Raw genomic sequence first — 16998 nt, 5'->3', positions numbered from 1 at the left:
ACCCGTTCCCATTGGCCACACCCATTCAGCTGTCTCCTGCAGCCCTCCTTTAATTTGAAGTCACCAGCAGCCACTGACCTACACCCAGAGCAACTGGTGCTTCCCCCTGACTCCTCACCTGTGTGTGGTTGTGGTGACCTTGCCAGGGTGGTAGAATGTGTGCTCCTTGCCCTTGGTGTTCCTATTGAAGCTGTTTGCTCAGAATAAAATTGTGAAGGATAGCACAGAGTGAAAATTTCAGCACAAGTATGGAGATTGTACTGCAGAACTCCCCCTGATGTATCAAGGTACCAGAACCTTGACTTCAGCAGCCCAAACATACACTCTACGATATTTCTTGTTTGAGCACGTATCTTGTTATAGCTTTATTGAGTGTGTGTGTGTGTGTGTGTGTGTGTGTGTGTGTGTGTGTGTGTGCACGCGTGTGTGCGTGTGTGCATTGTGTGTGTGTGTGTGTGTGTGTGTGTGTGTGTGTGTGTGTGTGTGTGTGTGTGTGTGTGTGCACATTTCTGATGGGCATTATCAACCACAGTTCGAGTGCATACACTGCATCACCCAGTAAATGACCTTTGTGGTACATCCCCCTAGAAAACCTCTCATAGAGTTGAGAGTTGTGCCAGACGTGGGAGTCATGGTAACTGCTGGGATTGCCAGCATACACATTCAGGATGATTCCCTTAGTGTTACACATGACCTGGCAGTTAATGGAGTACAAGCCTTTTCTGTTTATGTAGACTCATCCCTGTTCCCTGTGTAGTGCTTTTATTTCAATGTGAATGCAGTCTATGGCACACAGGTATTCAAGGAAGTGTGCTACAGGGTAGAAAACCTGCATAGTTGTAGCTCTGTCCTCAGCTGTATGGGGGAAATGTATGTAGTCACTGGCATGCTGTAGCATAGCATCCGGGAAATGATGTAGGATCCTGGATGCTGAAACTTGTGACACCTCAGCATATCTCCTGTTGGTCTCTAGAAAATTCCTGTAGCTAATATTCTAAGTACTGGACATACCATAGACTCTACAGGTACTGGTTCCCGTCAGTTTGCCCTTGCTCTAAGCTGATGATAACAGAGGTTGCAGGGTTCCTGTAGTGTATCTCTATTTACCCTCTAGACTCTACAATTTTGACCTTATGCAAATGATGAAAATTTAAATGTGGTCTAAACAGCCTTCTCCTTCATGGCCAAGGTCTATTAGCAGCAGCAGTATGTACACACAGAAGAGCAACGACAGCCTATTACATTATTACTGTATAGATTAGTTTTTGTGGCTGTATTCCAGTAGGTTTTGTAATTTGAGACCAAAACCTGCACTGGATATACAAGATTACTTTATAGTTTGTTGAGCAGCTTGTCCATCTTCAACTGGTTTATTACCATACAATTCAGCTGCTTATGTTGTAATTAGCATGCCACAATGTACCATGTTTGCATGGCTCTACACACTGTATCAAGCCACTTACTGAATACAAAATGGCGTGCTACCATGTGTGCTCCACCCCATGATGTGCAAATGGTTTTAGTGAGCCATGTAGGCTTTATTAGCAGTAAGAATATGTAAGTTTTAGTGTATATTTGAATGATAATAAGGATTGCTTATTTCTGACAGAATGTGTAAGGCAATTTGAGTTCTGCTATGGAAAAAGTTGTAGTGAAGAGAGACAGAGAGTAATGACTGGAAAATATTTAAGGTTGGTAGGGACCTTGAATGTTTTTGTGGCTTCGGTGAGCTTTTGGTAGCATCTAACCAATATGAGACTACTATTAGCTAATCTGCAGTACCACAGTTAGGGCAAGGCAAAGGGGGTGATTGTCCCAGTGGCATAATAACCATAAAGGAAAGAAAGTCCACACCAAATCAAACACTGAACCAAAACAGAAAGCATGATTTTCATAAAGTAGCAAGATTCCAAACTACTCAAAATAGATCCAAGCAAGGAAATGTTATTGTGGTTTTCAAAGTTAAGCACATTCTTCCAATATGATGCACATATCTCATCAGAACTGAAAAATAGCTAGCAATGGCCAGAATAAATACAGTTTCAAATTAGTCACATGCGTAGATCCATGAAACAGAAAGCAACATTTTTAAAGTGACAAGTACTGCTTAAAACATAAGAAGTTAGATTCTACAGAGTAAAGAATTTCATAGAAATGTATGCTTACTGTAATAATAAAAAAATGTACAATACATACAACAACGTAGCAGCATGTAAAAGTAGCATAAAAATGAATAAATATATTGATAAACAGATTCCTTAACAAGTATATTATATTATGTGCATGCTATAAGGACATGTTATAACTTGTCAGAATATAGTTTTAACAAACTGTTATGTGAAATGTTATCATTTAAGCCAGGTGGTTCACTATACTTTAATCTAATCTGACAAACATTTTCATAATATACTGTTATGTTTTCCCTAGGGCTTTAGGGACTTGTTCAAGTCCTCCAACAAATTGCACTCTTTACATGACAGTATGTGCATGTAGTGACTATTAATACTCTTGTTCTTAGGCATATCATAGTCACGTTAATATAGTCTTCTCCTTGTCTTTCCTGCACAATATAAATGGCAGAGATCTCAAAATGCTAAGTTACGCAAGATCCTCAGATTCATAGATAAAAAAAATATTCAAATGTGAAAAAAATATTTTGAAAGGTTGAACGGTGGTAGCATCTGTAAAGGTCTAGGAGGGAGACTCTATCACAGGCTTTAGCTAGATCTATGAGATCTGCCCCATTTAGTTTGCCTTGCTCCTTGATTTTGCAAATATTATCACTAAAAGGAATGCAGTGGAGGACAGCAGTGCCATGGGCTGTCTACACTGTCCTGTGGTGGGATCTGTACCTTACTGTGACAACATAAGTGCTAGTCCATAAAAAGAAAAAAAATGATTTTAGAATAATTCTACTGAATATCAAAACTCACTGTATGAACTATAATGTGTTTCTGCGAGGGACCTATATATACTGCAACTGTGACATAGGGAGGACCACTCATACCTTTTGTATTTATGTATATTGATTCCATGATTGCTGCACAACCAAAGTACCACATCAGAGTTCAAATATACAAATACTCTTATTTACTATCGTGTCCTTCTAAAGGTTGTGGTTATGATCATAAAAATATCACTATAGTCCAGTTCAGTTCAGTGGTACAAAACACACATTGCAGATGTGATATAAATTGGATCTTCCAAACTGGTAACTGCTGATGCTCTTTTGATTGCCAAGAGTGACAAAAATATGTGCTATTCAAAACTTCCACCAGTGTTGTGGTCTATCCTGTCATGTAGACTTGCAGCACAAGTGGCCCTCTGATATATCTTTCCCACATTGCCATTCTTCAATGCAATCTAATCAATATCTCTCTGATCATGTCTCCTAAACCTGATAGACTTCTTTGAAGCAGTCACCAAAGCCATAGACAAGGGTAAGGTGGTTCACACAGCCTATCTAGATCCTGCCAATGCTTTTGACACCATCTCCCACTCTGGAATTAGATAAACTCACTAAACTAGGTATAAATCCCTATGTCACAAGATGGGTTGCCAAATGGTTCACTGACAGAACCCACACTGTGAAAGTAGCAGACTCCAAATCTGACTTCAGACCAGTGACAAGTGGAGTACCACAGGGTTCAGTCCTGCGTCCTCTCATGTTTGGTATCTACTTCTCTGAAGTACAGGCTAATACAGAAGGTATTTGGCTAATGAAGTTCGCAGATGACTGCAAACTAGGAGCCATAATTGAAACTCCTAACGATGTGGACATCCTACAAAAGGGCCTCACTGAGACAGATGCCTGGTGTCAAAGCCATGGCCTCAAGCTCAATGCCAAAAAGTGCATTGTCATCCCCTTTGGTAAAAACTCTGTACCCATGAACTACAACATAGGCAGCAGTATACTTAACATCGAAAGTGTGATAAGAGACCTTGGGACACAGGTGGACAGTAGTCTCTCCTTTGATAATCACATCACCACAGTAGTCAGTAAATCCTTCTACGTGGCACACCTCATCACAAAAGATTTCTCATCCAGAAAAAAATAGGTCATTGTTCCCCTCGACTCATCACTCATTAGACTCATTATAGAGTACAACGCCCCTTTTGGTATGTACCTCACAAGACATCTACACCAACTGGAAAGACCACAGAAATACCTCACAAAGAGGATTACCAGCCTCAAACAGATGCCCTATGCAGACCGTCTCAAAAAACTCCAGCTTTACTCCTTCGCATATCGCCTACTCAGAGGTGATCTCTGCCTAACATACAAAGCTATGTCAAACCCAGAGCTATTGGACATGCTCCACTTAAAGAAATCCCAATCCCTCCAAGCTACACGCTCTAGGGACCTAAACCTTGTCACCACAATAAACAGAACATGCCGGAGGGATAAATTCCTGTCCCAGAGACTTCCCATACTCTGGAATAAACTACCTATCTATATCAAACAAAGCTCCTCATTAGAACTCTTCAAGAAAAATATTGATGATTGAATGAGAAATAGGAAATTCAGCTCGGGGATCACCGCTGTGGCTCTGCTCGACAGTGGCACAGGAAAATAATTTTCTTGGGTGGCAAAAGCCAGGGCACCTTTTTGGCTGGGCTTGTATAGGCCCCAGGGCCGATAGCCTAGTAGCTACCTATGAACCTATGAACCATGTGCTATACAAAGTCATTTCCCGTAATTCCATGCGCCCTCCATAATTTATGTTTATCTACTTATTTCTAGTGCCTCTGAATTAGTCACATTCTTATATCATACTTTTCACAAAATGTCAGTGTTTATGTGAATTGATTCAACTAACCATACTGATGTGGAGTAAACTTTTAGAAGAGCATTGTGCTTTTATACGTATTCATGATTTGTAAGCAAACTTTGCCATGTTACAACAATGCTACACGTTTGTTTCATGCACCTTCATTACCTTTTCTTCCAGATTTGTTAAGTGAGCACTTAGAATATTCATAAATTCATATCTAATCTTAATCATTGTAAAATGCATACATTTCCAAGTTGACCTTAAATATTTAAATTGGACATCTTGTAACCTGACCAAAGTCGGTGAAGATAGCATTTTACATCTCAAACAAAATGGACTGACAGTAGTAAAGACAAATGTATTTACTGAAAAAAATCAACAAAACAAATGATTAAGACTGAATGTGGAAGAAGATGAAAAAGGAATCATGAAAAATCCATGTCCTTTGGAAAAAAGTTTTTACCAGCTTTAGAAGATTTTGAAAGAGTAGCACAGGATATCAGTTTTGTAAAGAGGAGATAAAATGAGTTTTAGTAAGTTTAGATGAATGTGCTCAGTGAGAAGTCAGATAAAGCCGAAAAAATAATTTGAGCTGCAAACCATAAGTGATGCTTGAGTTGGTCTGCCTCATTTGTCATTCTTCTGTTTATATTTTGCATATGGGAATGGAATTTTAAACTTATTATAAGGTTATTACACAGATTCATTATGCATTAAAGTTTCATTTCAGCTCAAAATCAAACTGCTTTCATTAGCAATGTATTATACTGTACAGTAAGAGAGATAATACACATACATTTGTTTCCATGCCAATTGAAATCATTTTGGATTAAATTAAAATGTTACAGAAGTTCTTCAGACTTCTGTTGCACAACTCTACTGCAAGTTAGCACTTTTGCAAGACAAATGGAATTGTATTACCTAGTTGTCTTTTTTTATTTAACTTTGAAGACGAACCAATTCCAATTGTCAAAATACCTTCATTGATTATTGATTTTTCACCTAATATAGGTTAGACAGGTGCATATGTTAATAATTCAATGTTCTCACATCAGGTTTTTCAGTTTCTCTGTAATGAAAATAAAAATATGTTATAATTAATGTTGTGTGTGACAGTAATGTTGAACTTTTCGCAACCCAATAATATTGCATTTTAATGTTTGCTCCATAGGTGATGAAATTTCAAAGTGCACCAGAAAAACTACACAGCTGTAACATGGAAGAAGCAATACAGGCACAAATAAAAACATGCAAAAACAGAAATCACCTGTATTAAACAGAGTATAAAGGTGATACCACAACCAGGGTCTAATCAAATATCATAATCCTTTCTGCCGTCACATGAAGTCATGCTACCATGGAAAAGGGTACATGGTAATTTGTAACATTGTTTAACATGTTTGATTTCTAGGATGCCTCAGTACACAGACAAAGCCATCATGTCAAATAGTATGATAACTGTAATGTCCCTTAAATAATTAAAGCATCTGCTTGGCTCTGTAACACAGGGGAATGGAGCCCTCACTGTGAACCAGACGACTGAGGATTGAATAGTGGCCTTAGTGCTGGGGTTGAGGAGAGAAGGGGTGATGGGAAGGTTGTGAGCACTCAGGAGTACATAGAGCACTGCAAGTTCTCCAGTAGAGAGTGGGGAAGCTACTTCTTGTGCTTAAAGGGAATGGGAGGAGTTGCTTGCTGGTAATATCCCTTGCAGAAGTAAGGGATGACCATTGCTATTAGACCAATGCATGACCTTGTTCAGTTCTGCAAGCTGAGCATCCACAGAGAATTTTGCAGCACAAAATAAAAAACATCACTTTTGCTGTCTGCCTAAATGAAGGACCCTCCCAGATGACTGTCATTCCAAGAGGTAATGTGTAGTGAATGAATGAGCTTGTTGACCAGGAGGAGGCTGTTGATCAACAGTCAGTGGTGAAAATGAGTGCAAAACTACATAAATAAACACATAAATAAATATAACAGTTACAGGGATTGGGGCAGTTGCAAAATCAACTAAAATATTTTTATTTCAAAGATGTTAACACTGGTAAGATGAACAGTGTGATCTGTTGATTGAAATTCAAAGTGCATACACTGCAAAAAGTGAAATCAATGCAAGATTAAATATCTTAAATCAAGGAAATAATGCTTTTTTTTGCTTGACAAGATTTTTCTAGTTTTTATGTAAGAGAAGTTTGCTTGTTTCAAACCATTTTTTCTTAATTAATTTAATACGATTATTTAACTTGTTACTGATATTTTTATTACTGGTTCTAAGTAAATAAATGCTGAAATCTAGAACTATAAGATTTATAACCATGCTCAAACATGCAGAACTGGTTTGTTGTAGTCAGAATTTATTATTTCAGGTATCATTTCTTTCACCTCTTCATTAATTTATTGCAAACATTCAAATAGCACAATATGTATTTTAAGAACAGGCTTATCTGTTCAGTCTGCCTTTATTGATGTAAGATATTTGAAAAATAAAGTTTGCCATTCATCTGGTCAACATGAATACAAGCAGAAATGCAACATTTTATAGCCGCCTTTCAAGCAACTCAAGGATCTCCTTAAAAATATACATCTACTTAAACTAAAACATTTGTTGAAAAATCATTAAACAGCAGAAATATGCAAATAATATCAGAATATCCACAAATAATAATGCAGTTTGTGACAGTAAAGAATACATCTGCTTGTAATTCTGATTACATAAAGAACATGTGGCTTGGATGGTGACATCACCAGAATATGCAAACAGAACATTTCATATAGGTTCATAGGTTAGTACTAAGCTAACTGCCCTTTTTTGAGCCATTTTAAGCTTAGCCAGTTATCCCTTGTGAAACCCAAACCCTGCACCTTGTGTTTCAACCACTTGTAACTAAATTTCTCCATTTTTACTTCAGCATATCAACTTCACACACTGTTTTCATGTTCAAAATATCCTAAGGGCAGCACTGTACCAGGGTGGTTATCACTCATGCTCCAACTGCTGAGGTTCTGGGTTCAAATCCCGTATGGGTGGAGTTTCAATGTTCTCCCCATGGTCATGTGGGTTTATTCTGGGTACTCTGGTTTCCTCCCACAGTCCAAAGACATGGAGGTTAGATGAATTGGTGATGTGAAATTGTCTATGTGCATAGTGTGTGAGTGAGTGTTGTAGTCCATGCCCTGCGGTGAGTTGCTGCCTTGTCCAGGGTGTACCCTGCCCAGTGCACTATGCCCTTTGGAGATGGGCTCTAGATCATCATGACCCCAAAAATGGGAAAAAAAGGTTTTTTTTGATAGTGTGTATGTGAAATATCCTCAGTAGCAGTCAATGCGAATTGAGAGACTTTATATCGGGGAACACACCATGACTCATTTGGACTGTTGTACAATTCTATTACATCCCCAAGATAGTATTTGATGTGTACAAAAGCTTGGTTGTTTTTGTGAATTGTGTAATAAGAGGTAAAATCAAACAGATTTTCAGCATCTGCAAATTCAGTGGCCTGTGCAAGGTATATGGGCTCCACTTGATAAGCCATGATATTTTCTTTCACTTTTAACTGCTCTACTGTCTCCTGCAAGCCTTAGTAGTGTGTATGAGCCATTATTTCAGTGGTGTTACTGTGAAATTTTGGATAATATAGCAGATTTAGGTTGTAAAAGTCTACAAATCACCCAATATGAATTTCAAGTCACATCTACACCAAGCTCAGTGCTTTACATCTCCAGTCTGCAGTACACAGAAATAAAATAAATGTTTGAAATTAATTTCATCATTTTCCTCTAACCTATACATTTTTTGTAAGCCTCTCTGTGCACACCACTGGGCACTACCTTTGCTATCACCCTTCTTGTTCATTTCTATTTCTCTGCAAATACTTGCCCCCCCCCCCCTTAAATTTCCTTCCTTCCTTTTTATCCCCTCTTGCTGCTTTGTGTTAACTCTGTGATATTTAGTAAACCCTACCTTATACTACAGCGCAATACCTTGCATTTCTGTTCCTTTTACACTTTCCTTTGCATTCCTAAATATTTTATAATAGTGTAAATGTTGATTATTGTACTCTCCTTACATTTCCAGTGATAGGATTCTGCTAATAGTTGCAGTCTGGTTTCACTTTCTGTATGTTCTCCTGTACCTAGCCTTTTTGGACACATTCCTGTTCTGTACTTTCATTTCTTTACTCCCATACTGCCTTGCTACCTTCAAACAGTCTCAGCCAGTGTTTGAAGCCATCTTTCCTTTCACATTTAACTGCTCTACTGTCTCCTGCAAGCCTTAGTGGTGTGTATGACCCATTATTTCACTAGTTTTACTGTAAGTTTTTGGATACTTTACCAGATTAAGGTAATTATTCTTATCTTTATTTAATGTACATATTGTATTTTTCTTTTCTGAAAGCTACTTTAGTAACAATACTCCATTGCAGGTATTTATATTCAGCTGTACTGTAGTGATCTCTAGCTCTATATTTAATGTTTATTTTTGATTGTATCTGTCCTTGATTATCTCTGGGATATTTTATGAGTTTGCTGTTTCTGGTGTCTATGCAATAACCTGCCTAGTAGATAAACCTCATACAGTATAAACTGTTTTATCAGTTTATAGGCTTGGCTTATTAAATGTTGATTTAGCTACATGGATAACTATACTATGGTGAGATTAATGGTCTGCTCTAGTTGTCTGTATTGATTGTGAAGACACTGTAAACTTAACTGAATGATGGTTGAATTTGTTGCATTTCTCTGCCTATAGCTTGTGTCTTGTCACAATTTTATTAGCTTATACAGTATTAGCACTTTTAGGAAATGCATAGTAATAAAAACCGTTTATTCTAGAAACTTTCTAAAATATACAAGTAATATTTCAAATGTGTTTCTGGTTTTGGGCCTTTGTTCCCCCCATATATTTTTGCTTTTTCCAGATGTCTTGTGCTACAAAGTTGAGAGATATGGCTGAGTGTCAAGTGCATTTTACAAGAAAGTGTGTGTCAAGTGCATTTTGCAAGGAGATGAGAGCTTCAGGGGAAGAGAAGTTTAGTGCTGCTTATATGCCAAGTCTGTTTACAACGTACAACTGTTGTTTAGCAAATGATATCACCAGTATTATAGTAAAGCATTTGAATGTATTAGTAGCACAGCAGGGAGTATACTTGTTTTTAATGCAGAAAGCTGTGGGTTCTACTCCCACACTGTGTAGACTGAGTGCTGGTATTGCAATGTCCCTTTGATTGCTGGTTATTTGGTGAATTCTAAGGGGGGGTATGGTTCTGCACTCCTGAGTGTGCCCTCCTTTGTATGAGATGCCTATTAACTATGAACGTGTCGGTTTGTCAGTCATTCCATATTGCAATATTACCAGTGTACCAGTTTGTTTTAATGTAACATCAGCAATTTAATTCTTCAAGAGCAGCAGACACTGAATTTGAAGATGAAACACTGAAATGTAAAGTTCTTTGACAGTAGAAACCTCTTACAGTTCTTTTTAATGTGGAATTATTCAGATGATTTTTACTTTGCAGAGATTGTGCTTATTGACTGATATTGGTGGATTGTATCGACAGATGTCTGAGTGTCCTTTTATGTTTGAAATTTTCTGAAATGAGTAGTTTTGTCATTATTGGTTCATACATTTTGTTTCATTGCTTCCTGAAAGATTGTTTAAAATTACAAATTTAAAACACATTCTAACAAACATTGCTGTATTATACAAGGAATATAATTTAATACAATCAGGAAGTTGATTCAAAGAACACATACATATATGCATGGCCCTAAAAATGTTTGCAAGGAGCCTATGGTTTGAAAACAAACAAAGGTAAACATAATCCTCCACTGGCCAGATGCATTTTTTTGAATGTGTGCCATTTTAATGACTTTCAAGGCAAAGAAGTTTACTGGTCATGCTAAGTCTATTGCCATTGTGAGACTGTATTGTTTGTTTAGCAAATGGCTATCAGTGTTTGTGCTATTTTATTTCAATATCTGTAATTATTGTAGAAGTAAATAAGAAAGCAGTATGCAACAGGTTTGTACAGAGTTTATGGAAACTGTGGAGAAATAGCCAAGTCATGAACACTGGAATGGCTAGGGATGCTTTGGGGGGTTAAGGGGTTGACGCAAAAAGGGTTGCTCTGGGAGGCCTGATGCCAATTGACAGTAACTGCAGTATATGAACCAATCAAAAGCTGTGTAGCGGAGCCAAAGCTGTTCAAGGCATAACAGTCAGTTTGTTTATGGTCGATTGTGCAGCGTTCTGCCTAATCCAGAGCACTTGGCTTCTCTTTTATGTTTTTAATGTTTGTGGACTTACAGGTATAATCGGAAAAATCCCCACAAAAGGTATATTTTGTCTTGTGATGGGGAGGTGCGTGGGGTGAGAAAATCAAAAACTGCACTGGGCAGCACAAACTCTAGCTATGCCACTGGGACCACCTAGGTGCTAATTGGTAAAGTCGACTGTTAGCAATAAATAACTGCAATGACCCAAGAAATCCAGATCAATTTTTGGGCTGACAGTGCAGGTTTTCTACATTTGAAAAGCAAGTACAGAGTTGTTTGCTGGGCCGTTCCCATGTCATAAATGAGTGACAATTTTTTCTCTTTCAGATGACAAGGTTGTAAGATAGTAGAGTCTTTCCTTATATTTTGCCATATGCTTTTGTGAAATGTTTGACTTTAGTGTTTATGGATACCTGGAGACATTACTGAAGGAGCTGCTTGGGTGAAATGTTTAATTTTAGTGCTTTTGCATTTCGTGACACATTATACTTCTTTTATCTATTGATGTAAAAGTCACCTTAAGAGAAGTTGAATAAAAATGTATTATAATGTTGGATATTATAACAATGTGCATTACTACAAAACTTCACTTTTAAATTAATTGAAGACTGAAGTTGTTGAAAATAATAAGTTGTTTGATCATTTACTGTTTGAGTAAGTGTGCCTTCAGCTGCTAATATGACCACAGACATGCTGCCCAGCCTCTCTAAGGAGGATTTATGTGATCGCTTTCCTGGGCCTGAGTACTTTTTCAGAAGGAGGACCAATTGGAGACTTACTCAGGGTGAAAGTGAGGTAATCACATTTTTGACAAATTTCCACATGGTACAACCTTTAATATAACAATGCAGCATGTTCTGTTATCAAATAATCATTTTATGACAATTATAGATTTAAAGACTGTGTTTTTATTTTGATGTTTCTTTGTTCTTTTAGTCAGTGCTTTTTGCCTTATAATTACCATTAAATATATGTTTCTCATTTACAGGGCAAAGAATCAGATTTGTGTAGACTAGGCACCTCCTCTGGGACCTATGATTTCAGCCCCTCTTAGCCCTTGTCCCTCTCCATCCACCCAACATTCTCCAAAGCCAAGAGACCAGCATGGTATCAACAAAACTGTACAGTTTCTAAGCCTGCAGTATGTCTTATACACAGACACAGAGCTGGAGCAGTCAAGAAATATCTTTTTTGAAAAGCAGTGTGCTGGACAAGAAGGAGACCACACCCTTTCCAAAGGTCTTCACTGTTGATTAATCAGAAATACAGTGACAAACATGATTTCCATTAAGAGAGCATCTGGGGATGCCTTCCAGTTCCCAGGCTGCTGTGAACTTACTGTTATGGCAAAGAGTCTCACAGAGTACTACGTTATGCTGCATGACAAATCTGCACGCAGTAGACCTCAGTAGGTATGTCAATAGTCTGCTATTCACGTTTCCAAGTACAGCATTGTATACTTGCCCGCCAAAGTGTAAACATCTGACACAGGTGTTAGGAGTTGTTTTATATGTAAATCAGGCCAACATGTGTCTGTATCTATTAATTTCGGATTCAGTTTTATTAAATGAGATTCGTAACACTACCAAATTTGTTTGTCTGTTTCTTGTTAGGAATCAGTGAAGAAGTAGCTGTTGAAAAGGGTTCAGAATATGACTACCCCAAAAAGAGGCAGGGAGTGACTCCCTTCAAGAAAGAGTCCATGACGCCTTAACTTTCAAAACAGCCATGAGATGTCCACTGATGAGACTGATGACTCTGCCACATCTGTGATAAAGAGATCACCACAATGTAGCATCCCAGAGCTTGACCAGTTGGATGGTAAGAACACAAACTGAACTATAGTGTTTTTGTATAAATGCAACTTCTACAAAGAAAGCATTACATTTCACAGTATGCATTAATTGCAATTACAGATAGTCTAACGAAACAGACAAGACATTATACAACTCTATAGAAGATGTACAAAAGCAAGGTCGGACCCAACAAGAAGGATGTTTCATAGCTCCTAGACCTCAAATTCCAAGCAAGACATGCCTTCATTGACTCTGATGTTACTAAGGGGCAGAACAAGCCTGCCCAAGATTCTTCAAGCATATCCTCGCTTCAGGGAACTGGCTCATGTAAGCAAATGTGCTCATTTTAAGTAGACATATATGTAACCAAATTTTAAATGAGATATGGTGTAGCAATATCAGCTGAGTCACAATAATGAATGCAGAAAGAAAGATGCAAAATGTATTATTTTTGAATACCTACAAAAATACTAAAACTTTTGATCTTTTCTGGCTAATCCTTACTTACCCAGCTATAACTTTTATATATGTTTGACATTGTGCTGTCTCTCTCTCTCTGGCTGTGCTTAAATGTCAGCTTATGGATGAACTCTGACAGATCCTTCCTTGAGGGAACTACTGTTTAACTGATCTGCAGATCTGCCATGGCATTTTGTCTCATTTCAAGGCATTTAAACCAGGACTGAATGTTAAAGTCAAGCAAATTTTCTTACAATTTTAGAAAAAAGGGCTTATCTTTTGCTTTGCATCTAAAAAAAAAAAATACTTGGATTTAGTCTGGTTGCAATGGTTTCAAGATATAATTCCTAAAAATGTTTCAAGACAATGGCTATCCCTTTCTAAATTAAAGCAAACATTCCTACATATTCAGAAAATAAATCTTGATTTGTTTTCTCTGTATTAAACAAATGTACTTGTTTTAAGTCTGAATGCAGAAGTTTAGTTACTTGTTTTAAGTCTGAATGCTTAAGTTTTAAGATGCCCATGGGGGGAGGGGGGTGGAGGCTAGAAATATTTACTTGTTTTAAAATATTCTTGGCAAGTGAAATTTTCTTGTTCTGTTGGCAGATCATTTTGCTTATTTTAAGCAATATTTACATCATCTTCTATTTTTTACTTGTTTTTCAGAGCTGAGTTTTTGCAGTGTGCTTCCTCACAATCAAACTATGATGTTAGAGCATCTTGTCTGCTAACATGAACATATGAGTCATGGCTGTTTGCAGTCCTTCTTCGAATGGTATACTGATTATTATAAAATTTGCAAATGAGATTAAGCTGCAGTATCATAGAGGTATACATTACAGTGAAACTGTTGAGATGAAAGAACAGGCAGCATCAATGGTTTTAGAATGCCTGGCTTGCAATCAAGATACAGGGTTTATGTTTTGGAATATGGACTTATCATCTCTAATGTATATGGTTTTCTTTATACTTTTGAAGCATTAGACTCAATAAAATTCTGCAAAGGAAAACTTCCCAAATATAATATTGCTGATGACAGTAAATGGTCATTCTCTTAGTATTCTGAGTCATTGAATGAACATCCATTTTAGTCTCTCTCAGGTCTGCAAAACCTGTTCATATAACACTGTAGCTGTAAGTTGGGAAAGAGGACTGTTTGTAGATAAAACAACCTCTTAATTCTTACTCAGAATATAGGCTTACTACTTACTCAGATGCCATTATGATCCCATAGTGTAAACGCTCAACAGGAGGTCAGTTTGTCTTGAAAGTCCAAGGACCACAAGTTTGACCTTTGGAACTATGAAAATGTAAGCACAAATGAATGAATATCCAGCATTTCCACAAAGGAAGTACAGGCACAGCAGCCTTGGAGTAAGTGCATAAAAGTAGCTGGAGTCTGGGTGTACAGATCCTATATCAGGTTGGTGCAGGTTGGATGAAGGACCCTACAAAGACATTTTAAAAGAGTAACACCTGTGCTCAAAATTTTCTAATTTTTATCACTATTGTAGTTGCTTTGAAGTGTTGGGACTAGCAGAATTGGAGCATTGGTTTTTGCATCTCTGAGAACAAGCCATACAAACATATCTGTCATATATATATATATATATATATAAAATATATATGTGTGTGTGTGTGTGTGTGTGTGTGTGTGTGTATATATATATATATATATATATATATATATATATGTATGGGTCTACTTCATTTGTAAGAAGTTTCAGTACTTCAAAACCCACTTGGTCTAACCCAGTTGTTCGAAGTACCGAAACTTCAAAAATGAAGCACGGAGATCTCAATGCAGTGCAGAATGGGAATATTCCCTTTTCCTCACTGTAGTGCGATCTCAGATTTGGTATATTTAAGTAGGGGTGGTGCGGAGGGTGCAGGGGGCTTGCCCCCCAGCAAAACATGTTTTCTGTGTGTTTTTTTCTTCAGTCAGCTGATCCAGTGACTGGGCTTCAGCAAAAGTGCACTTTCGTTGAAATGCACTTTCACTGAAGTTGGCATCTACTTTGTTTGTTCAATGTAATGTATTTTCGATCAAAGTATATATTATATATAAAGTTTAAAATGTCAGTGTCAGAAAGAAAGATGGTGTTCTTGGATATAGAGCTACATAAGAAGAATGGGAACATTGAAACTAGTATATATAAGAAAGAAGTACATGTCAGTAGATATGTAAATAGAAGTAGCATGCGTGCCCCTCATACTTTTAAAAGTATATTAAAGGCACAAATGATTAGGACAAGTTTATTAAATACAGACCAGATAAATTTTGAAAAACAGATTAAAGAGATGGTGGATGAGTTTATAAAGAATGGGTATATGTCTGGGATGGTAGAAGAGATACATAAAGAGGTTGCTGATGGGAGATTAGGTGAATATAGTCCAATTTTTGGTAATAGATCAAAGGACTTAGTAGAATTAGATAAGAAAGGAAAGAAAAGTAATGTAATTAGGTACATTACAATTTAAAAACTGAGGGGGTGAAACGAATAATACAAAAAAATTGGACAATTCTGATGATCATGCCTGAACTGAGGGGAAATAATAGGAGAAAGACCTTTATTTGCCTATAGAAATTTAGAAAGCTTGAGGTTGAAGCTATGTTATAAAGATTTTAAACAAATAACAAAAAAATAAAAGGTCTATCTAGTAGACCAGGTACATTTAAGTGCTTTAATTGTAGCTGTTGCGAAGACATTTATGAAGGAGAGAGTAAATTTGTGCATCCCATAACAGAGAAATAATTTCTATTTTATTGTCATGCAAGTTGCAACATGGTACAAGTAGTATACCTAGCCACCTGTGTAGCCTGCCCCTCATTTTACATGGGAAAGACTACTAGGAAATTAAGGGAATGAATAGTGGAGCACAAATTTGACATTAGAAGAACTATAGACACAAACGCATTGAGTAAGTATATAATGGATAATGGCCCTAGACATTAATTTAAATGTAGGGTGATAGATAATGTAGCTATAAGTGTAAGAGATGGGGATTTGAATAATATTTTGGAAATAAGAGAATATGAATAGATTGTAAGGTTAAGGGCAGACTATAAACCCGGTATTAATAGCGTGGCCAGTATAAAGCCTATTTTAGTAAAAACAGAAAGATGTTTAACTTAATAACAATAAAAATAGAAAGGAATAAGAAATAGAATAGATTTAATATGTTTTATGTGAATTAGGTATAGGTTTTAACATTTTTGTGACATTTTTATAGTAACTACATGAGTGGGATGGGAGAGAATGTGTGATAGGTTAGCTGTCTGATATGTGATTTAAATGATACTCCTATTTTAAAGTATATGTACTACTTGTTTTTATAATGCACTGAGGAAGGGTGTTGACCTGGAAGCTTTGCAGAATAAACTTGTTCTTTATTTTGACATGGTTGTTTTATTGAGATTTCTAGGATGCCACAGTACACAGATAACACCATCATGTAGTATGATAACTCTAAGGCCCCTTAAATAACTAAAGTATTTGCCTAACTCTGTGGCACTAAGGGATAGAGCCTTTATGGCAAACCAGGTGACTGATATATATTTATACATACAAACAGAGAGAGAGAGAGAGAGATGGAGCAGCATCTGTCTGTGCTGACATTACCAGCTTTGTAGTTGTTTAACCTGAGGTTTATTTAAAAGGCTCCTAGTTAGTGTAAACTGAAGA

This window comes from Protopterus annectens, chromosome 1.part1 (assembly GCF_019279795.1).
Source record: "Protopterus annectens isolate FY-2018-M chromosome 1.part1, PAN1.0, whole genome shotgun sequence".
NCBI classification, from domain to species: Eukaryota; Metazoa; Chordata; order Ceratodontiformes; family Protopteridae; genus Protopterus; species Protopterus annectens.
Note: the sequence above shows the minus strand (reverse complement) of the source record.